The 22,009-nt window shown below is 47.7% G+C and overlaps 1 long non-coding RNA gene across 1 annotated transcript in view; it reads left to right on the forward strand.

Moving 5' to 3' along the window:
- The window catches only part of LOC135188905 (uncharacterized), a 42,635-nt gene extending 22,343 nt beyond the window's left edge, over nucleotides 1-20,292 (forward strand). Inside the window, exon 2 of the long non-coding RNA XR_010307882.1 lies at nucleotides 18,857-20,292. This is a non-coding gene — a long non-coding RNA (uncharacterized LOC135188905). The remainder of the gene's footprint in view (nucleotides 1-18,856) is intronic.
- The last annotated feature ends 1,717 nt before the right edge of the window (nucleotides 20,293-22,009 follow it).

The raw sequence follows: 22,009 nt of genomic DNA on the forward strand, positions 1-22,009 counted from the left end.
TGAAATCTGATTTACTTCTTGCAAATCAAGGAGTTCCAAATGTATTTGATGTGTCCATCTTTCTTCATGCAGCTCATTAGAATAGAATTTTAATAAAGCAGAAATACTCCAAATCCCTTTCCCCCTTGTTATAAATTGGCTGCCTTGGAGGTATAGATTTACTGCAGCTGTGGCTGCGGTCCCTTCGTCATGAAATACAGCACTGGAGTGAGGCTAAGCATACATTGTGCTGCTGTAGCTGATCTGGTGCATGACAACTGCACACCAAGTTCTAATTTCATGTCCACTAATCAGCTTTTGTTTATGACAGCAGTCTGGAGCTCAGGTTAGCAGATCCAGTCTCAACTCCAGAAAAATGCTCTGTACCTTTCGTCCTTCTCCTTTTCCCCTGTGTATGTCAACAGTAAAGTGGGGAAAATCCATGTTCTTTCTAAAGGAATTTGATGTGTTGTGCTATCCTGCAGGCTGGGGGGAAGCTTGTCCACCTATTCATGAGGCACTTAATGCCATGGTCTAGTTGATTGGACAGGGCTGGGTGATAGGTTGGACTGGATGATTTTGGAGGTCTCTTCCAACCTGATTGATTCTATGGTTCTGTGATTCTATGTTCTTTCATCTGGTAGTTAGAATACAAATATCCAGAGATTATAGCCAGGGAAAGTATTTCAGCTGTGTTAAACCAGGAGCAGTGTGGCCAGCAGGACAAGGGAGGTTGTTCTGCCCCCTGTACTCAGCACTGCTAAGGCCACACCTTAAGTGCTGTGTCCAGTTCTGGGCTCCTCAATTCAAGAAAGTTGTTGAGGTACTGGAAAGTGTCCAGAGAAGGGCAACAAAGCTGGTGAGGGGCCTGGAGCACAGCCCTGTGAGGAGAGGCTGAGGGAGCTGGGGGTGTGCAGCCTGCAGAAGAGGAGGCTCAGGGGTGACCTCATTGCTGTCTGCAGCTGCCTGAAGGGAGGCTGTAGCCAGGTGGGGGTTGGTCTCTTCTCCCAGCCAATCAGCAACAGAACAAGGGGACACAGTCTCAAGTTGTGCCAGGGGAGGTCTAGGCTGGATGTTAGGAGGAAGTTGTTGTCAGAGAGAGTGATTGGCATTGGAATGGGCTGCCCAGGGAGGTGGTGGAGTCACTTTGCCTGGAGGTGTTCAAGCAAAGCCTGGCTGAGGCACTTAGTGCCATGGTCTGGTTGACTGGCTAGGGCTGGGTGCTAGGTTGGCCTGGATGATCTTGGAGGTCTCTTCCAACCTGGTTGATTCTATGATTCTGTGATGTATGCATGACTATGTGTAACCAAACTTTGCACACTTGTTGCACTGGAACAGTTCCCAGTTCTTACCCTGTGCCACACAAACAGAAGCACTTGGCTGGATCCTTTCCCACCACCACAGAGCCCCCCACATTTCTGTAGCTGTAGACCACAGGCAGTCCTTGGCTATTGTAGCAGTGGCTGCATTTGCAGTTGTAAACAGCAAGAGGCATTTCTAGTTAATAATTGCATTCTATTGTGAGCTTAGTGGTTACAAAGACAGACTGTTTCCCCAATACTGCCAATTCTGTGCCATCTAATGAGAATGGATTGCCATGGCAACCAATGCCATTAATACTTTTTTTTTTTTTCCTCTGTTAAAAAAAAAAAAGTAATTAAACTCTCTAAGTCAATTTGCCCTTACTTGTCAGATTAGGAAATGGAATGTTGTTTATTGCTTTCTACTGAAGCAATGAGGCAGCTAGGAGAGCCTGCAGGGTGTGAGTTACCTGAGGAGATACCAACTCGACAAGCCTTTCTGTTAATAAATTATTCTTTTTCTAGCATGTGGCAAGTGTGATAAAGCTGGATGACACCTTGTGACTGCTTGCATTCTGCCCTGCTTGCTAGGATGTTTGCTGAATGGAGAGATTTAATTACATACAAAGACTTGGCTTTGTGGCTAGGTGGCCATGCAAAAGAAGAGGGTGCTTGGATACTACTGAGATGTTGGTGTGTAAGCATGATGTGACAGGCAGTGCTTTTGTCAGAGCTGTTAGTGGAATGAGACAGTTGTCCCTGGTTCAAGCTCTCCTTTGGTGCTGTCAGATTCATACATTAGCACTCACATACTGGACAAGATGGAAGGTGTCCCGAGAAAGGTGATGAAGCTGGTGAGGGGCCTGGAGCACAGCCCTGTGAGGAGAGGCTGAGGGAGCTGGGGGTGTGCAGCCTGCAGGAGAGGAGGCTCAGGGCAGACCTCATTGCTGTCTACAACTACCTGAAGGGAGGATGTAGCCAGGTGGGGTTGGTCTCTTCTGCCAGGCAACCAGCAACAGAAGAAGGGGACACAGTCTCAAGTTGTACCAGGGGAGGTCTGGGCTGGATGTTGTTAGGAAGTTGTTGATAGAGAGAGTGATTGGCATTGGAATGGGCTGCCCAGGGAGGTGGTGGAGGCACCATCCCTTAAGGTCTTCAAGCAAAGCCTGGCTGAGGCACTTAGTGCCATGGTCTGGTTGACTGGCTAGGGCTGGGTGCTAGGTTGGCCTGGATGATCTTGGAGGTCTCTTCCAACCTGCTTGATTCTATGAAAAGAAAATAAATAGGACAGGGCTGGGTGCTAGGCTGGACTGGCTGATCTTGGAGGTCTCTTCCAATCTGGTTGGTTCTATGAAGTCTCTTTCCAAGACACACAATGCGTTAAGAGCATAATGAAGGGAAGGGACCAAGCCTGGCCAAAACAGAGGCATCTTAAAAGTATCTGGTGCCCTTTTCTGCAGCACATCGCTTTGAGCAGCCAATTATATTTGTGCATTCTCTGCTCAGAGCCAGCTTTGGACTGCCAGAACTTATGGGCCAGGCAGAGAGCAGAACGGACGAGAGAGTTCCTCTTCAGCCTTCTTTATTTCACTTGAATTTCCTGTGTGCCTTTTCCCCATCCCTGTCAAATCACATCTTAAAAACCGCAGCTGTCAGCCATCAGATCCTAAGAAGTTTATTTTAGTTACTCTCTGCTTGTGCCCTTTAGCTCAAAAGAGAACGAGTTGCCAGCAGAAAAAGGAGGGGGAAAACATCTTAAGTGTTTTCAGTTTTAACTCTGAAGGCTCTGCTTCAGCATCAGAGGCAGAAGCAACAACGCAAGCAGCTGCAGAAAGTTGAAAGCATTCATCCTTTATTGGTCTTGCTCTTTACTATGGCACTGAATTAATACGACAGAAGTATAAAGAGGTCTTTGTAGCGTATTTGATGTGTTATTTTTTCTAGCACAAGAGAAGATCCATGCAAACAACTTTTTTTGAAGTTTGGTGGATGAAAACTGGAAACAGTTTTCCTTTCTGGTTTGCCTGGCTTCAGCTTTTCCTACTAAAAAAAAAAAAAATGACGCTGGAGACAAGTAGCAGCCTTGGTTTAGAAGGAGTTTTGTTGGTGCCATGATTTCTTGTTCTCAATATGAACTTAATGGGAGCTACTGAAAATGCCAAAGCATGCTTCTTTTCCCTGGATGTGTTCACGTTTTCCTGTCACCTAATGAAGAAATTTAATCTACCCAGATCTGGTGATATTTCTGTTTACAGTGAATTTAAGTTAGGAAAAAGGAAAGGAAGGGGAAGGGGAGAGAGAGAGAGAGAGAGAGAGAGAGGGAGGGGAGGGGAAGGGGAGGGGAAAAGGAAAGGGAAGGAGAGGTGAGGGAAGGGGGAAAAAGAGAAGGGGAAGGAAAAGGAGGGGAGAGGAAGAAGGAGGGGGAAAGGGAAGGAGAGGTGAAGGAAGGGGAAGGGGAAAGGGGAAGAGGAGGGGGGAGAGGAGGTGAGAGGAGGAGGGGAGGGAGAGGAGAGTATCACAGTATCACCAAGGTTGGAAGAGACCTCACAGATCATCAAGTCCAACCTTTTACCACAGAGCTCAAGGCTAGACCATGGCACCAAGTGCCACGTCCAACCTCGCCTTGAACTGCCCCAGGGACCCTTGTTCCATTTGGGGAGATTGAAGGAGAAGCCTTAAAATGTTGTTCTGAACTCTTCATGTTTGCATTGATTCCTTGTCCTATCATAGGCCTGAAAGCTCCTTTGTATGTCCCAAACCTACACCAGGAATTTCCTTCTCCACTCTTCATGTATGCTGCTCCACAGGACATGAGAGGGCTTTTCCCAGGGTTTACTGTCTTCGGGCTGGTCTCTGTCCTGGGGGGCTCTCTGAGTGCCTCACTTGAAAGCATTAGCAATGTGTGAAAGCATAAGATCAATCTGCTTGACGCAGGTGTCTTTTCATAGTATCGTAGTACCATAGCATCATCAGGGTTGGAAGAGACCTCACAGATCATCAAGTCCAACCCTTTTGAGTGGACAGCTGTGAATGGGGAGCGTTCTCGTGCTGACCTTGGCTCGGAGCATAGGAGCTGTTCTCAGAGCATGTGTTTGCTGGCTCCTGAGCAGGAGAGCAGCCTGTCACCACCTTTTCTTTTCTTCCTTCCCTCAAAAGCCTGGGTAGCTGATAAGAAAGAGAGAGGGCATTTGTCATGTGGGCTTCTGTTTCTCCAAGTCAGGCAGCTCACTTCTGCACTGGCTTAGAACCTTTGGGGAGGTAGGGATGGGGCAGGACTTTGCGACAGTTTCATCATGCTTGCACTCACAGCAAGACTGAAAGAAGGGAGCCAGCACCATCAAAACATCCTCGTGTATCCCTCAGCTATTAAAACGTGGGAAGAGTGTGACCAGTAGGACAAGGGAGGTTATTCTGCCCCTGTACTCAGCACTGGTCAGGCCACACCTTGAATACTGTGTCCAGTTCTGGGCCACTCAATTCCAGAGAGATGTTGAGGTGCTGGAATGTGTCCGGAGAAGGGCAACAAAGCTGGTGAGAGGCCTGGAACACAAACCCTATGAGGAGAGGCTGAGGGAGCTGGGGGTGTGCAGCCTGCAGAAGAGGAGGCTCAGGGGTGACCTCATTGCTGTCTACAACTACCTGAAGGGAGGCTGTAGCCAAGTGGGGGTTGGTCTCTTCTCCCAGACAACCAGCAACAGAACAAGGGGACACAGTTTCAAGTTGTGCTGGGCTGGGTCTAGGCTGGATGTTGTTAGGAAGTTGTTGTCAGAGAGAGTGATTGGCATTGGAATGGGCTGCTCAGGGAGGTGGTGGAGGCACCATCCCTGGAGTTGTTCAAGAAAAGCCTGGCTGAGGCACTTAGTGCCATGGTCTGGTTGACTGGCTAGGGCTGGGTGATAGGTTGGATTGGATGATCTTGGAGGTCTCTTCCAACCTGGTTGATTCTATGATTCTATGAATAATGACAGGAGTCAGAGATAGCAGCAGTTGGAAGTAAGAGGGAATGAGATATGGTGTAACTTGACAGCAAGGAGGAAAATCCTGAGCGATCTATCACATCTGCGCTCCTGGTGTTAGGAAGGCAGAGAGAGCTGCTAGGAAGGCACAGAGTGTGAACTCAAAGCACTTCTATGCAAAGGCTACAGTAATGAATTCCAATCTTGCCTGAGAGCAGTTTTTAATATAAGCACAAAGGGGAGTTTGGAGTATTGATTGTATTAAAAAGACAATGAATTGGAGTGAGTTGTTAGAAATTAGTGCTGCCTGGAACAGTTCGCATTAAATCAGAGCGCAGGTAAAGAGGGGCAGGCTCAAAGGGGAGCATATCAGGATCGAATTTTGGATCTCAGAATCACTGCTCGGTAGGACCACTCCTTCTTCCATTCAGCTCCCTTTCCCTTGCCTCCTTCTTTGTAGTAACCCCTGTGGATAGAGCTCCAATTAATAAAACTTACCTTTATGTATGCATTATCATAATACAAAGGCTCAAGGGGCACACAATCCCTTCATGCCTGAGCAAATTTAAAACTCATGATTCTCTTGGGATGCTTGCTGGGAAATAGAGAAAGGGAATAAAGGGCATTGGAACATTTCTGCTGAATGATGGCTACTCTTTGCAAAGTGCTGTGAAGCTTGTTAGGTTCTGACCGTTTATGGGCACCTTATTGCTATTAGATCCTGCAAAATGGCTATAATTAAAAATGCAGGTCCTTTTTACATGGAAGATCTGCTCTCTGTGTTAAATCATTTTCTTGGAAGAGTCTGGGAGAAATTAGAGCTGTGATGGGTACAATAAGAGCAAATGACCAGAGATATTTAAATTGCCAATATTTTCTGATGGAAAATGCTGTGAATGCCAGGTCTGAATGCACATATACACAGCCTCAGGTTTTATGATTGCTTATGGTTGCTCTCACTAACAATCCTGCTTTTTTATTGTTTAGTCTGCTGTGCACCTGGAAGATTTGAGCCCATCATAGCTTCTGCTGCACAGAGCATTAATAGAAAGGCAGCTGCCCCCAGCAGACTCTTCCGATCTGTAGGGGATGTAATGATAGAATCAGTTAACGAGATGGGGTGAGGGAGAAGTCAATTCTCAGTAATGCACTTATGGCAGAGTTACAATTAGCAGTCTGAACACTCCAGCTTCCTGACCATTGCCAAGTGGCCTTCAGCATGTCAGAAAGAACAACAGCAAGCCAAGGTGTGAACAGTAACTTAGTGGTGGTGAAGGACTTTCCCGAGTGCACCTCCCAACCCTGCACATCCAATGCGAGTTGTTGTCCATTAACCAGATTTAATTAGGCTTTGCAGAAGTGCAGTTTTCAGTGAATGTTCACCTTGGAGAGCTAAAAGGGACAAATGAAGTCCAGTTCTGGGCCCCTCAATTCAAGAAAGATGTTGAGGTGCTGGAACATGTCCAGAGAAGGGCAACAAGGCTGATGAGGGGCCTGGAGCACAAACCCTATGAGGAGAGGTTGAGGGAGCTGGGCCTGTTTAGCCTGAAGAAGAGGAGGCTCAGGGGTGATGTTATTACTGTCTACAACTACCTGAAGGGACATTGTAGCCAGGTGGGGGGTGTCCTCTTCTCCCAGGCAACCAGCAATAGAACAAGGGGACACAGTCTCAAGTTGTGCCAGGGTAGCTATAGGCTGGATGTTAGGAAGAAGTTCTTCACAGAGAGAGTGATTTCCCATTGGAATGGGCTGCCCAGGGAGGTGGTGGAGGCACCGTCCCTGGGGGTCTTCAAGCAAAGCCTGGATGAGGCACTTAGTGCCATGGTCTGGTTGATTGGTTAGGGCTGGGTGCTAGGTTGGACTGGATGATCTTGGAGGTCTCTTCCAACCTGCTTGATTCTATGATTCTATAAGCACATTAAATAAAGAGATTCTTACACTTCAGCCTTCCAAATGTAGAATGTACTAACTCCCAACTTACGTTTCTCCCAGAGTGAGCACAGGCGAGTAATGTCTAGAGCCTGGGAGAAGCCTAAAGGAGTATGTGTTGCTTACTCACAATGCTGACTGTCTAATTAAAGGAAATGCTCTTGTGCCAGGAGAGAGGCTGTAATCCTCTATTACCAAAAGCCTGTTTGAATAAGGCATGTTCACAACAGGGAGCATGAAGGAGTTACCTGAAGAGTTCTCAGTTTGCTCTGAAACCTTGCACAGCGAAAGCATCACTTCCATAGCTGTAATGTCATAGAATCATAGAATCAACCAGGTTGGAAGTTCATCCAGTCCAACCTAGCACCCAGCCCTATCCAGTCATCTAGACCATGGCACTAAGTGCCTCATCCAGTCTCTTCTTGAACACCTCCAGGGAGGTGGTGAGTGAGAAGCCAGCCACAGCTTTATGGTCCAGTTTTCATTTTGTTCAAGGTTCCATCCAGTTGTGCATGAATTTATTTGTGAAAGTGAGAGAATGTGGGGTGGGTTTCATCTTGATTTTTACAGCCTGACTTCAGCAGAGATTTTTGCCTCAGCATTTTTGGAAAAAAAAAAAAAGCCTGTACAGGCTGGAGAGCTGTGCCCAGACCGACCTCATGGCATTCAACAAGGCCAAGTGTAAGGTCCTGCACCTGGGTCAGTGCAATCCCAAGCATAAATCCAGGCTGGGTGGGGAATAGTTGAGAGCAGCCCTGAGGAAATGGACCTGTGGGTCTGGGGTGATGAAAAGCTCAACATGAGCCTGCAGTGTGAGTGCAGCCCAGACAGCAACCATTTGCTGGGTTGCAGCAAGAGCAGTGTGGCCAGCAGGGCAAGGGAGAGGATTCTGCCCCTTTGCTCTCTCCCCTCAGACCCCACCTGGAGTCCTGTGTGCAGTTCTGGAGCCCCAGCACAAGAGGGATATGGAACTGTTGGAGTGAGTCCAGAGGAGGCCACAAAGATGCTCAGAGGGCTGCAGCAGCTCTACTATGAGAACAGGCTACAAGAGTTGGGGCTCTGCAGCCTGGAGAAGAGAAGGATTTGAGGAGACCTTACAGTGTCCTTCCAGTATCTGAAGGGGCTACAGGAAGGCTGGGGAGGGACTATTGAGAAGATCTTGTAATGACAGGATGAGGAGTAATGGGTTTGAACTGGCAGGGAGGAGATTTAAACTGGATGTTAGGAGGAATTTTTTTCCAGTGAGGGTGGTGAGACACTGGCACAGATTGCCCTGGGAGGCTGTGGCTGCTCTCTCCCTGGAGGTATTTAAGGCCAGGTTGGATGAGGCTTTGAGCAACCTGTTCTAGTGGGAGGTGTCCCTGCCTATGGCAGGGAGTTGGAGCTGGATGATCCTTGAGGTCCCTTCCAACCTAAACCATTCTATGATTCTATAAGGTCTCCCTTTCCAAATCCCAAAGCATTCCTAGTGAGCAAGGTCTCTCCTTAGTGACTTCATGTACAACACCAGATAAATTCCCACATGGACAAACTTAATTAAACAGACAACCTTGCTAAGTCATGCAGTTAGCAGCCAGTAGGTGAATAAAATGAACTCAGATTTATTTGTTATTTATTCTTGGGCTTTAATCACCCAACAGTAATTCCATAATTGAATTAAAGTACTTAACTATTCTAATGCAAATTGGCCAGCTTATAGTTCTTCAATGGGTAAATGATGGCAAATCAGGTCCCCGTGATATCAGCATTATTCACTTGCAGTTAATTTATCTTTGTAATAATTGGGTTTGGGTTGTTTGGTTTTTTTTTACTTATTTCAGAATTGGATATAGTTTTATTTGGGAAGGCTGAAAACTATAAACTTGGACAGCTTCATATCAATAAATTCTCCAATTTTATTTCTTTTCTGTTTTTAATTAAACAAGACCTAAAAAAAAAAAAAAAAGAATAAAAGATAAGAAGAAAGAGAATTCAGAAAGGGTGCAGATGATAGTGGCAGCTCAGCTGCTGCTGCAGCCTTAATGAAATGCAAACAAGTGAGCTGTAGACAGCAAATGGAAAAGTGCAGCCCTTATTGAAGCATAAACTCTGCTAAGGATTGATGTGCAAGGGTTTAGAAGACTGGAAGGACTTGCCTACAAAGAGGACCTGGCCTCAAAGAATGACAGAAACATCCAGGTAGGAAAAGCCTCTCAGGGTCACCAAGTCCAACTGATAACTCTACTCAACCAGATCCACCTTAAACCATGACACTAATCTGTGTGGCACAGTCATAGAGTCATAGAATCAACCAGTTTGGAAGTGACCTCCAAGAACATCCAGTCCAACCCAGTACTGTCCAGTCAACTAGACCATGGCATTAAGTGCCTCATCCAGGCTTTTCTTGAACACTTCCAGGGATGGCAACTCCACCACCTCCCTGGCAGCCCATTTGGGATGCCATGCAAAGGGACCTGGACAGGCTGGAGAGGTGCACCCAGGCCAACCTCATGACATTCAACAAGGCTAAGTGCTTACACTTGCACCTGGGTCATCACAATCCCAAGCATAAATCCAGGCTGGGTGGGGAATGACTGAGAGCAGCCCTGAGGAAACAGACCTGGGGGTCTGGGGTGATGAAAAGCTCAACATGAGCCTGCAGTGTGAGTGCAGCCCAGACAGCAACTGTGTGCTGGGCTGCAGCAAGAGCAGTGTGGCCACAGGGCAAGGAAGGGGATTCTGCCCCTTTGCTCTGCTCCCCTCAGACCCCACCTGGAGTCCTGTGTGCAGTTCTGGAGCCCCCAAAACAAGAGGGACATGGAACTGTTGGAGTGAGTCCAGAGGAGGCTGCAGCAGCTCTGCTATGAGAACAGGCTACAAGAGTTGGGGCTCTGCAGCCTGGAGAAGAAAAGGATTTGAGGAGAGCTTATAGTGGTCTTCCAGTATCTGAAGGGGATCTACAGGAAGGCTGGGGAGGGACTATTGAGAAGATCTTGTAATGACAGGATGAGGAGTAATGGGTTTGAACTGGCAGAGGGGAGATCTAAATTAGATGTTAGGAAGTTTTTTCCAGTGAGGGTAGTGAGACACTTGGCACAGGTTGCCCTGGGAGGTTGTGGCTGCTCCCTCCCTGGAGGTGTTCAAGGCCAGGTTGGATGAGGCTTTGAGCAACCTGTTCTAGTGGGAGGTGTCCCTGCCTATGGCAGGAGTTTGGAACTGGATGATCTTTGAGGTTCTCTCCAAGCTAAACCATTCTATGATTCCATATCCTTAAGCACCACATCCAAACAACCCTTTAACACAATCTGAGTTGGTGACTCCACCACCTCCCTGGGCAGCTCATTCCAGTGCTTGACCACCCTGTGAAAAACCTTTTCCTAATGCCCATTCTAAACCTCCCTGGTCTCAGCCTGAGGCCATTCCCCCTTGCTGTGTCTCAAATTACCTGTGAGAAGAGCCCAGCAGCAGCCTCTCCACAATGTCCCTTCAGGTGGTTGAAGACAGCAGTAAGATCTCCCCTCAGCCTCCTCTTCCTCAAACTTTACAGCCCCATAAGAAAGCATTTTAATTAGAAAACAACTACTTATGATTTAGCAGCATATGGAATCACAGAATCAGTCAGGGTTGGAAGAGACCACAAGGATCATCTAGTTCCAACCCCCCTGCCATGGGCAGGGACACCCTACCCTAGAGCAGGCTGCCCACAGGCTCATCCTGCCTGGCCTTAAACACCTCCAGCCATGGGGTCTCAACCACCTCCCTGGGCAACCCATTCCAGGCTCTCACCACTCTCATGGTGAAGAGCTTTCTCCTCATGTCCAGCCTGAATCTCCCCACCTCCAGCTTTGCTCCATTCCGCCCCAGTCCTGTCTCTCCCAGATATCCTGAAAAGTCCCTCCCCAGCTCTTTTGTAGCCCCCCTTCAGATACTGGAATATCTTCTGGTTTGATATCTTATCAAACCTGTGTGCTGCTTCCCAAACACCTTTATTTCACTTCTAAATTCCTATCCAGGTAGAATTTGCCAGAGAAACTGCCTGCAGACAAGGCTGTAACTACAGCAGAGCCAACAGCTGCACATAGCAACCGCTGTGTCATGAATCTAAGTCAGTAAAAGCAGGAGTTCAAACAGGAGAGCAACTCCTCTGCTAGTCAGAACAAGGTAATTGGACAAGCTACAAGTACCAGGGATTTTGATCTGAAACGAGTGAAAATGGAGTTTCTCGTAATTGATGGCTAATTAACTGCAATTAGCATTTGGCAAACAGGTGCCCTCAGCCATAAATGGAGAGGTGGGGATGGGCTGGTGCTTTTGCTGCTGCTGCTGTTGTGTGGATTGGAGATCTGTTAAGAGCTTAGAGAAGCCTTCTAAAATTACAGGGGGGGTGGAGGGGGAAATGTCAATTATTTTTGTTTGACTACTTCTTTTTTAAGAGCTTTGTTGACTCCAGCTCGCAGAGGTAAAGTAGTGCTAGATGAAGTACTTCTTAGAATGGAAGAAATTGAAGGCTGGTGACTGTTTTTGTGAGAACTTTGTCAGCTACTCAGAGGAATGAATAATTAGCCTAATAAAAGGGGAACTGTACTGATAAATGAGTTCATAAGGACTAGAACCATTTTATTTTGTCTTATAATTGGTTTGCCTAAGTTTTTGGCTTTGTTTGCTTCACTTCTTACTGGTTTCCTTTTGCAGTTAATATTCTTGGGATGTATTTCTACACCAAATATTAAGCTGATGTGTTTAGTTGTGGGTCTATACCTAGGGAGATGCAAAAGAGAGGGGAAAGGCTCTCACTACCTAAAGGGAGGTTGTAGCCAGGTGGGGTTGGTCTCTTCTGCCAGGCAAGCATCAACAGAACAAGGGGACACAGTGTGAAGTTGTGCCAGGGCAGATCTAGGCTGGATGTTAGGAGGAAGTTGTTGGCAGAGAGAGTGATTGGCATTGGAATGGGCTGCCCAGGGAGGTGGTGGCGTCACCGTCCCTGGAGATGTGCAAGCAAAGCCTGGATGAGGCACTTAGTGCCATGGTCTAGTTGACTGGCTAGGGCTGGGTGCTAGCTTGGACTGGATGATCTTGGAGGTCTCTTCCAATCTGGTTGATTCTATGATTCCACGAAATCTTATGATAAAGAGGATTATTTTGATAGAAGGATAGAGATGTAGTGATAGGATGAGAGGAAATTGCCTCAGGATGAGCCAAGGGAGATGTAGGTTGGATATTAGGAAAAAATTCTTCACTGAAAGGGTTGCCAAGCCCTGAAACAGGCTGCCTAGGGAAGTGGTAGATTTTCTACCCCTGAAGGGATTTAGAAGGTTTGTTGGTGTGGTGCTGTAGGATACGGGTCAGCAGTGACCTGGCAATGCTGGGTTAACAGTTGGGCTTGGTGACCTTCAAGGTCTCTGACAACCAAGACAAGCCTATGAATATTTCCCATGAGGATAGCAAAGTGCAGATGTCCTTCCTGCATTGCTTGGATCAAAGTACTAGGGAATTTCTCAGGTGAATTCAGAGCCTGAAGTAAAAGTGATGATAGGGAGCTCGATGGAACTTGTCTGCTGGGGCTTTTTCAGACTTCTTCCTGGCCATGGAGTGCCCTTTGCTTGAGTTTTGTGTGCGACCCTTGTCAGGTGAAGCTATTCAGAACAACCTGAAGCCACTTTGTAGATGCCGGTGCCTGCTTGCCGCTCAGCGGAGGCCACTGCGCCTGCTTGCCGCTCAGCGGAGGCCACTGCGCCTGCTTGCCACTCAGCGGAGGCCACTGCGCCTGCTTGCCGTGCAGCGGAGGTCGGTGCACCTGTTTGCTGCTCAGCAGAGGTCGCTGCGCCTGCTTGCCGCTCAGCGGAGGCCACTGTGCCTGCTTGCCATGCAGCAGAGGCCGGTGCACCTGCTTGCCGCTCAGCAGATGCCAGTGCCTGCTTGCCATGCAGCAGAGGCCGGTGCACCTGCTTGCCGCTCAGCAGATGCCAGCGCCTGCTTGCCATGCAGCAGAGGCCGGTGCACCTGTTTGCTGCTCAGCGGAGGTCGCTGCGCCTGCTTGCCGCTCAGTGGAGGCCACTGTGCCTGCTCGCCATGCAGCAGAGGCCGGTGCACCTGCTTGCTGCTCAGCAGATGCCAGTGCCTGCTTGCCGCGCAGCAGAGGCCACTGTGCCTGCTTGCTGTGCAGCGGAGGTCGGTGCACCTGTTTGCCGCTCAGCAGATGCCAGTGCCTGCTTGCCGCGCAGCGGAGGCCGGTGCACCTGTTTGCCGCTCAGCAGATGCCAGTGCCTGCTTGCCGTGCAGCGGAGGCCGGTGCACCTGTTTGCCGCTCAGCAGATGCCAGTGCCTGCTTGCCGTGCAGCGGAGGCCGGTGCACCTGTTTGCCGCTCAGCAGATGCCAGTGCCTGCTTGCCGCGCAGCGGAGGCCGGTGCACCTGTTTGCCGCTCAGCAGATGCCAGTGCCTGCTTGCCGCGCAGCAGAGGCCGGTGCACCTGTTTGCCGCTCAGCAGATGCCAGTGCCTGCTTGCCGCGCAGCAGAGGCCGGTGCACCTGTTTGCCGCTCAGCAGATGCCAGTGCCTGCTTGCCGCGCAGCGGAGGTCGGTGCACCTGTTTGCCGCTCAGCAGATGCCAGTGCCTGCTTGCCGCGCAGCGGAGGCCGGTGCACCTGTTTGCCGCTCAGCAGATGCCAGTGCCTGCTTGCCGCGCAGCAGAGGCCGGTGCACCTGTTTGCCGCTCAGCAGATGCCAGTGCCTGCTTGCCGCGCAGCAGAGGCCGGTGTACCTGTTTGCCGCTCAGCAGATGCCAGTGCCTGCTTGCCGCGCAGCGGAGGCCGGTGCACCTGTTTGCCACTCAGCAGATGCCAGTGCCTGCTTGCCGCGCAGCAGAGGCCGGTGCACCTGTTTGCCACTCAGCAGATGCCAGTGCCTGCTTGCCGCGCAGTGGAGGCCAGTGCCTGTTTGCTGCGTAGCCTTCTTTTTCCTGTCTCACAGGCTTCAGAAGAGCCTGCCTGCAGGTGGGTATAGCTAAGAGGAATCAGGGCTGGATTTCTGAAGGGATCAAGCAGAAGCTGCTTTGGTTTGGGTCTGGGTTTTGTTTGGCGGTTGCTGTTTATTTCTTTTCTGCAATACAGTCCTTTGAGTTTCCTTGTTAGGAGCAGACAACAGCTTAACATCTCCTTTCCTTTTTAGTGCGGTAACTTTCTGCTGAACGGTTTAGACAAAATTTGAGGCTCTAGAGCACGAACCTGTCAGTCTGTCAGTCAGCTGGCTGGGGGAGGTGTACTGCTCATGTAAGATCATCTAATGCATTTTCACTGCCTTGCTGAGATGACTCAGAATCCCCTTAGCTTGCTCCTGCTTTTCCTTGAGTGTTTGAATTCACAACAGATTCTTCCCTAACAGAAATCCCTGTCGTATGATTGCTCAATTATACTTGTCTGTACTAAGCCCACAATGACTAATCCAATAGAAGCTTGGAATGGGATTGTGAACGCTTCTGCAGTTATTAGCTGTGCTTATAATAGCCTTATTTTTTAACTTGCAGAGTTAAAATATGTTCCTTTCTGCCAGTTTTTGACAGTGATAAATAAATACCAGGCACAGTGGGAGCTTGGAGCACAAAGTGGCTTACTTGAAAGACTTTTACCCAAGGTTAGAAAATGAGGTTACCATCAAAGGCAGCTAATGGGATTGAAGGGTTTGTTTTCTGTTCAAGCAGCATCAGATGTGCAAATCCTCCTGTTGTCATGCTTGCCACGTACTAACAATTAAAGTTTTTACCTGAAAACATCAGACAATTCCCTGCATACAAAAGGCAGGAGGGGGAAATCTTTTTCTCTTTGCACTAGAGTTGAGAAAAAGATGGCTGGTACCTGATATGGCAACGAATGTCCAGGAGCTGTGAAACCCAGCTTCTGCTTTGTCTGAATGCTCTAAATGAGGGGCTTAATTTGAAACCGTTGTTACAAATCTGGCTGGACTCTAACTCTCACTAACCTCTGGCTCCTTGAGTTTCTGCTAATGAGGTGCTATTTATCAAGCTCTGCCACGAGCTGTACTCCCTTTTAAATGGCTCTGCTGGCAATAGGATTATTTGATTCGAAGACTGTCACCTTTGCAATCTCTGCTCATTAGAATTATCCTCTTGTCAGTTGCTTTCACTTTGCAGTTAAAATATCATTTCTGTCTTGACAATGCATGCACATTGGCTTCACCCCCAATGCCCTAAGCAACAATTCCTTGAGTGTATGCTCTCTTTTCTTTTTAAAACCTAGATAAGCATGAAAAATATCTCAGATACATTATATTCCTACCGCCTAAGCCAGCAATTTTCAGCAGATATTAGTGCTGTGACCAGCAACTTGTAGAGTGGGGTGATGAGAAGTGGGTGTTAAGCACCTCATGGAAACATGAGGTGTTGGCTATTAAATATTTTCATCTGTTCTTTCTGCACCTCTGTGAGGCAGTGCAGATCAGTGTGATGCAGGCATTGGCAGCTGATTTATCCATCAATTCGTTAATTCCCAGTCCCCTTAGTGCAGCAAAAAGGTATTTGTGAACCATTAATGGCATGAGGTTCTGGAGCAGACTTATCATGCCTTCAGTGGAGCAAGCAGTCTAAATATTTGTAAGCTGTGTTCATGAGATTTTTGTGCTTGTGACAGTAACACAGCCTCAGACTGGATTCAGGAGGCTGCCTCAGTACAGCTGTTACATCTCACAGTATTTCCACAGTATCATCAGGGGTGGAAGAGACCTCACAGATCATCAAGTCCAACCCTTTACCACAGAGCTCAAGGCTAGACCATGGCACCAAGTGCCACGTCCAATCCTGCCTTGAACAGCTCCAGGGACGGCGACTCCACCACCTCCCCGGGCAGCCCATTCCAGTGTCCAATGACTCTCTCAGGGAAGAACTTTCTCCTCACCTCCAGCCTAAATCTCCCCTGGTGCAGCCTGAGGCTGTGTCCTCTCGTTCTGGTGCTGGCCACCTGAGAGAAGAGAGCAACCTCCTCCTGGGCACAACCTCCCCTCAGGTAGTTGTAGACAGCAATAAGGTCTCCCCTGAGCCTCCTCTTCTCCAGGCTAACCAATCCCAGCTCCCTCAGCCTCTCCTCGTAGGGCTGTACTCAAGGCCTCTCACCAGCCTCGTCACCCTTCTCTGGACACACTCAAGCATCTCAATGTCCCTTCTAAACTGGGGGGCCCAGAACTGAACACAGCACTCAAGGTGTGGTCTAACCAGTGCAGAGTACAGGGGCAGAATGACCTCCCTGCTCCTGCTGACCACACCATTCCTGATGCAGCCCAGGATGCCACTGGCTCTCTTGGCCACCTGGGCACACTGCTGGCTCATGTTCAGGTGGGTATCAATCAGCACCCCCAGATCCCTCTCTCTCTGGCTGCTCTCAGCCACTCTGACCCCAGCCTGTATCTCTGCATGGGGTTGTTGTGGCCAAAGTGCAGCACCCTGCACTTGGAGCTATTGAACCCCATCCCCTTGGACTCTGCCCATCTGTCCAGGCGGTCAAGGTCCTGCTGCAGAGCCCTTCTGCCCTCCAACCCAGCCACATCTGCCCCCAGCTTAGTGTCATCTGCAAACTTGCTGATGACTGACTCCATGCCCTCATCCAGATCATCTATGAAGATGTTAAAGAGGATGGGGCCCAGCACTGATCCCTGAGGGACACCGCTAGTGAGAGCTGCCAGCTGGATGTGGCACCATTCACCACCACTCTCTGGGCTCAGCCCTCCAGCCAGTTCCTAACCCAGCACAGAGTGTTGCCATCCAAGCCATGGGCTGACAGCTTAGCCAGCAGTCTGCTGTGGGGAACAGTGTCAAAGGCCTTGCTGAAGTCCAGATAGACCATCTCTATTGCTTAGCCCCATTCTGCCTACAGTGTGGGGCAAGCAGAAAGGTGAAGTGAGGCAATGAAGCCCAGACAGCTGGTACTGAAAAGGGTAAATTAAATCCTGAGTGCTCCACCCTCAGGTTCAGGAGAGCTTTACCAGGTGCTGTATGCTTGGAGTGTCACAGCTGCTGTTTCCCTGCACACAGAGGGAAACAGTCTGGTTTCTGCTGGCTTGGCATGGGATTGCTTTGTTAGACTGTGGTGTGTCTTGTAGTTTCTTGTGGTTTTCATGCTTTCTTGTGAGGTAGTGCTCAGACATGTGATAGTTTATGTGTTCCCTGCCCCCCCACACTTTGGAAATCACCCAGGCTAGACTCAGACAGCTCTGGAAATAGGAATGAAGCTTATTATTTACAGCTGGCACAACATACAAGCAGATATTTACAGTATATACAGTTATAGACAGAAATAGACAAGGTAAAAGGTAATACAGAAACATACAAAGTAAAAAGATAATACAGAAACACAATTTCCCCTCCCAGAATCCTGAGTCCCCAGGAGAGGCTCCCAACCGCCCCTTCACCTTCCCCCTGCCCCTCTCACCCTTACCCCAGTCCCAAGGAAGAATGGAGGTTTGGCCAAAGGGCTAGGAAGCAAAGTGGATTAGTCCAAAATGGATGGTGAGGTTAGAGAGATGCAGCTCAGCCAGCAGCCCCAGCAAGAGTGGTTATCTATGTCTTGACTTAGATTCATCTACATCTCAGCAAGCCTATGAGGGAAGTAGACATCACCATTGCTTTCCTTTCACAGCCTATAATCTCGTTCTTCTCAACACAACATTCTAGCCTGCTTCAAACTAGCACACCAAAGCATCAGTATTCCAGAGTGGGGGAAAAAAGACATTATTCAAGTCTCTTATCACACATGATCACTGGCAATAGGTTTGTCTCAGCAGTGGAGCTGGTTTGATCAACCACCATCCTTTTCATCCTTGGCAATCAAGGGGGGGGGGGGGAGAGGGGGGAAATCAACAAATCTCAAACTCTATTATTGTGACCTTGGCAGAAATGTCTCTCAAGTGTTGTTCCATCATTTACATAGTCTGAACTGTGGGTTCACTTTGTTGAAATACAAACAGAAAGGCAAAAGCACAACTTCATGCTGATCAAGCCAGAATGGTTTAGGAAGCTGCTAGCTCTGACTCTTTGCTACCATTGTGATGGTTTGGGTGTACCCTGCCCCTCCCCTGCTTTAGAAATCACCCAGACTAGTCTCAGCTAGCTCTGGGAATATAAATGAAGCTATTTATTTACAGCTAGCACAATAGGCAAGCAGATATTTACATTATATACAGTTATATACTGCAATATAAGCTAAAAGCAATATAAGGTAAAAGCTGCAATATAAGGTAAAAGCTAACACAGAAACACAACAGCCCTCCCAGAAACCTGAGTCCCCAGGAGGGGCTCTCAACTACCCCTGCACCTTCCCCCTGCCCCTCTCAACCTTACCCCAGTCCTAAAGAAGAATAGAGGTTCAGCCAAGAGGTTAAGAAGCAAAGGTGAGTGGAAGGTGAGGTTAGGGAGATGCAGCTCAGTCAGAAGCCCGGCCAGAAAGTGAGACAAAATGGTGAGAGTGTTATCTAATGTTTTCCTTTCTTCTTCAGCAGGACTCTGAGGGGAGTAGACATCACCATTGTTTTCCTTTCACAGCCTGTGATCTAGTTCTTCTCACCAAAACATTCTACCCTGCTTCAAACTAGCACAACCATCGTTCAGATAAAGATTATAGTTTATGGGAGAGCTGCTTGCCTGTTTTCCTTTAGGCTCAGCAAGGCCAGTTGTGGTCTCTGAAGCTAATGGGTGGCATTTTTCATCATTTCAGTGAGGTCACCGAGTCTGCAAACTGGAATTGTCCATGGAAACTGCCCAATTGGAAACTGTCCATGAAGAGGCATAGCCCTGGCACCACTGGCTTCTTGAGACGCTGCTCCCAGGAGTAAAGAACAAGCTGCTGGACTCTGGAAGGTGAACTGGAGGTCAACCCCCTGCCTTTTTCTCACTGTTTCTGTAGACAAAGTTCTGCATGTGAGAATAGAAGAGGTTTGAAACTCTTTACACGGAGAAATGCACATTTGCTGCAAGTCTTAGTTTGTTAATTATCTCCATACATTACATTCCTCAGTAATAATAGGTGTGATGTTAATGGTGATATTGTGCCCTATTTGTGATTGTGGCTTAGTGTAATTGAGAGTGATGAGAAAGTAATAATGATAATGGCCTCGTACTGCAACCCTGTCCCTAGGCAGTGGAAGTAAGATGGAAATTCCTTGGCAGTTAACAAAAAAATGTATATTTATATATATATAAAATGGCTTGGAAGCTGCAAAAGGAATGGTTAAGAGTTTAGGAACAGTATTTTATAAACCTCCTGAAAAATCTGATACAGTATGTTTAGGATTGGCCAAATCTGTTTTGGGGAACAGTAAAGACAGTTGTATTTAACCAAGCATTAGCATGATCTGTAGAAACAGATGTTCTCCCTCAAGGACAATGATGAAGCATTAATTACAGGTAGAGATGAGCTGAAACAAAGACTAGAAACCTGCTGCTGCTGGAGCCTCTTTTAGGTTGCTGATTTATTGTAGCTAATTGTGGAATACAAGTTCTAATGAAGATGAACCTTGAAGCCAGGCAGGTAAACGTGTTATTCTATGGCCTGAAATGATACATTCCACTTACATCATGTTGGAAATTAAGCTTGATATAAATTGCAGTTGTAAGGAGCAGTTTGCCCTGGGATTAAAATGAAAGCACCTGATGGAGATAACTGCTTTGTGAATGCCAAGGATGCTTACTCCTCTTTCGTGCAAATGACTTCCTGGACCACATCACTTAGAGCATGATGGAAGAGCAGTGTCCTGAACAAAAACATTTGAGTGGGTGATTAAGTGTTGCTGCCTGTTGTTAAGTGTAAAGCAGAAGAATTAAGACCGAATAGGTCAATTAATGACTGGGTTTTCCTAGTCCAACAAAAAAAAGGTGGTCAGTAGAGAGAGGGAGTACTCCTGTCAATTTGAGCAGGAGAGAAGTGTGTGTATATGCATGAACACTGAGAAGTGACACTCAGAGCCAAATAACTACAACTTTCTGGTAACCAAGGCTAGATATGAAAGTGTAGAAAATAAGACTTAGTCTTTGGAAGCTTTTCATCTCTAAGGTACAGTCTCAATCTCTCTGCTCCTGATGTATTTCAGGTTTAAAAGAATTGCTGATATGTCTAATTGCATGCATGAGCTATTATCTCCCTAAAAAGCATAAGTGTTGAGTCTGTTCTTTTTTCCTGTACTGCTATTGTTCCACCTAGCACAGTGTTGTGATACTCAGGGGGACACGAGTGTTATTTTTGGACCTCCAAACCAGCACAGCTGTGTTAATGCAGTAGTCTGACAGTGTTAGGGCATCCTAGGTGTTTAAGGCCAGGTTGGATGAGGCTGTGGCCAGCCTGATCTAGGGTAGGGTGTCCCTGCTCATGGCAGGGGGAGTTGGAACTAGATGATCCTTGTGGTCCCTTCCAACCCTGACTGATTCTGTGATCCTGTAGTGCCATTATCAGCCTGGGGTGTGACACTGCTCATGCAGACATAGGACTTCCCTGCCACAGGGAGTGTGTTCTGCCAGCCAGCTGAACGTGCACAAGAAGCTGACCACTTTCACCCCCTGACGGCTTCATTGTTTTGCATAAACTGTGCTGGGAGGAGGCAAAATTATTCTCCTGTTTTTCAGTAAGTAGACCAAACCTGCTTTTAAAGTCTGGAATCCTATCTCCACATGGCATTACATTTGAAAGGCAGGAGGAAATTCTCCTCTCTCACACCCTCTTCTTCCTCCTTCTCTTTCATCCTATTTTTTCCTCTGCTCCATTATCTGGCATTTTCACCATCTCTAACAAATCCAACTGCTGCTGCCAAGGGTTGGCTCAGGATACCAGGTTGTGATCCTGGAAAAAGCTAGGGTGAAAATCAAGTGTAACTTTAAGTATAGCTTTTAACTCACAGCAGTGCAGGTTACCAATGCACATAAAATCATAGAATGATTTAGGTGGGAAGTGACCTCATAGATCATCCAGTTCCAACACTGTGCCATAGGAAGGGACACCTCCCACTAGAGCAGGTTGCTCAATGTCTCATCCAACCTAGCCTTGAACACCTCCAGGGAGGAAGCAGCCACAACCTCCCTGGGCAACCTGTGCCAGTGTCTCACCACCCTCACTGCAAAGAACTTCTTCCTAACATCTAGTTTGAATCTCTCCTCTGTCAATTTAAACCCATTACTCCTCCTGTCATTACAAGACCTTGTAAATAGTTTCTCATCAGCCCTCCTGTAGCCCCCTTCAGGTATTGGAAGACCACTATCAGGTCTCTTTGAAGCCTTCACTTCTCCTGGCTAAGAGTCCCAACTCTCATAGCCTGTCCTCATAGCAGAGCTGCTGCAGCTCTCTGAGTATCTTCATGGCCTCCTCTGGACTGGCTCCAACAGTTCCACATCCTTCTTAAACAGGTCAGTGAGGTGCATTTTTGTGTGTATGACTTATACTTCTTTCTTTCAAGCTACTCCTGTGCAATTTTCTACTGGGGGTTGGGCTGGAGGATCTTTGAGGTGTCTTCCAACAAGATATATTCTGTGATTGCACTAGGTCACACATCTACTTGAAACAGTCTAGAATCCCTTTTTGAGAGGGATTCTTACAAGATGCAAGATCTTGGGGACAGATTTGAGATTTCTTTACAACAGGTTAAGACAAGAAGACTGAGGTAGGTAGGGAAAGAATAACTGAAGATGACAGTTGTCAGCCAGAATAGCTCCCATGCCTGCACATCTGCATTGACATGCTGTGGTGTGTTCCTCAAATAAAAGCTGACACTGCAACAATGGATTGGTCATTCCTAGAGCTATATAATAGTCCTTGGTTGAATAGTTGTCAGGAAAATTCTGTTCTTTTCCAAAAGCTTTTGATGAGTATTTACACTTCACAAAA

This window comes from Pogoniulus pusillus, chromosome 30 (assembly GCF_015220805.1).
Source record: "Pogoniulus pusillus isolate bPogPus1 chromosome 30, bPogPus1.pri, whole genome shotgun sequence".
In the NCBI taxonomy this organism is placed as follows: domain Eukaryota; kingdom Metazoa; phylum Chordata; class Aves; order Piciformes; family Lybiidae; genus Pogoniulus; species Pogoniulus pusillus.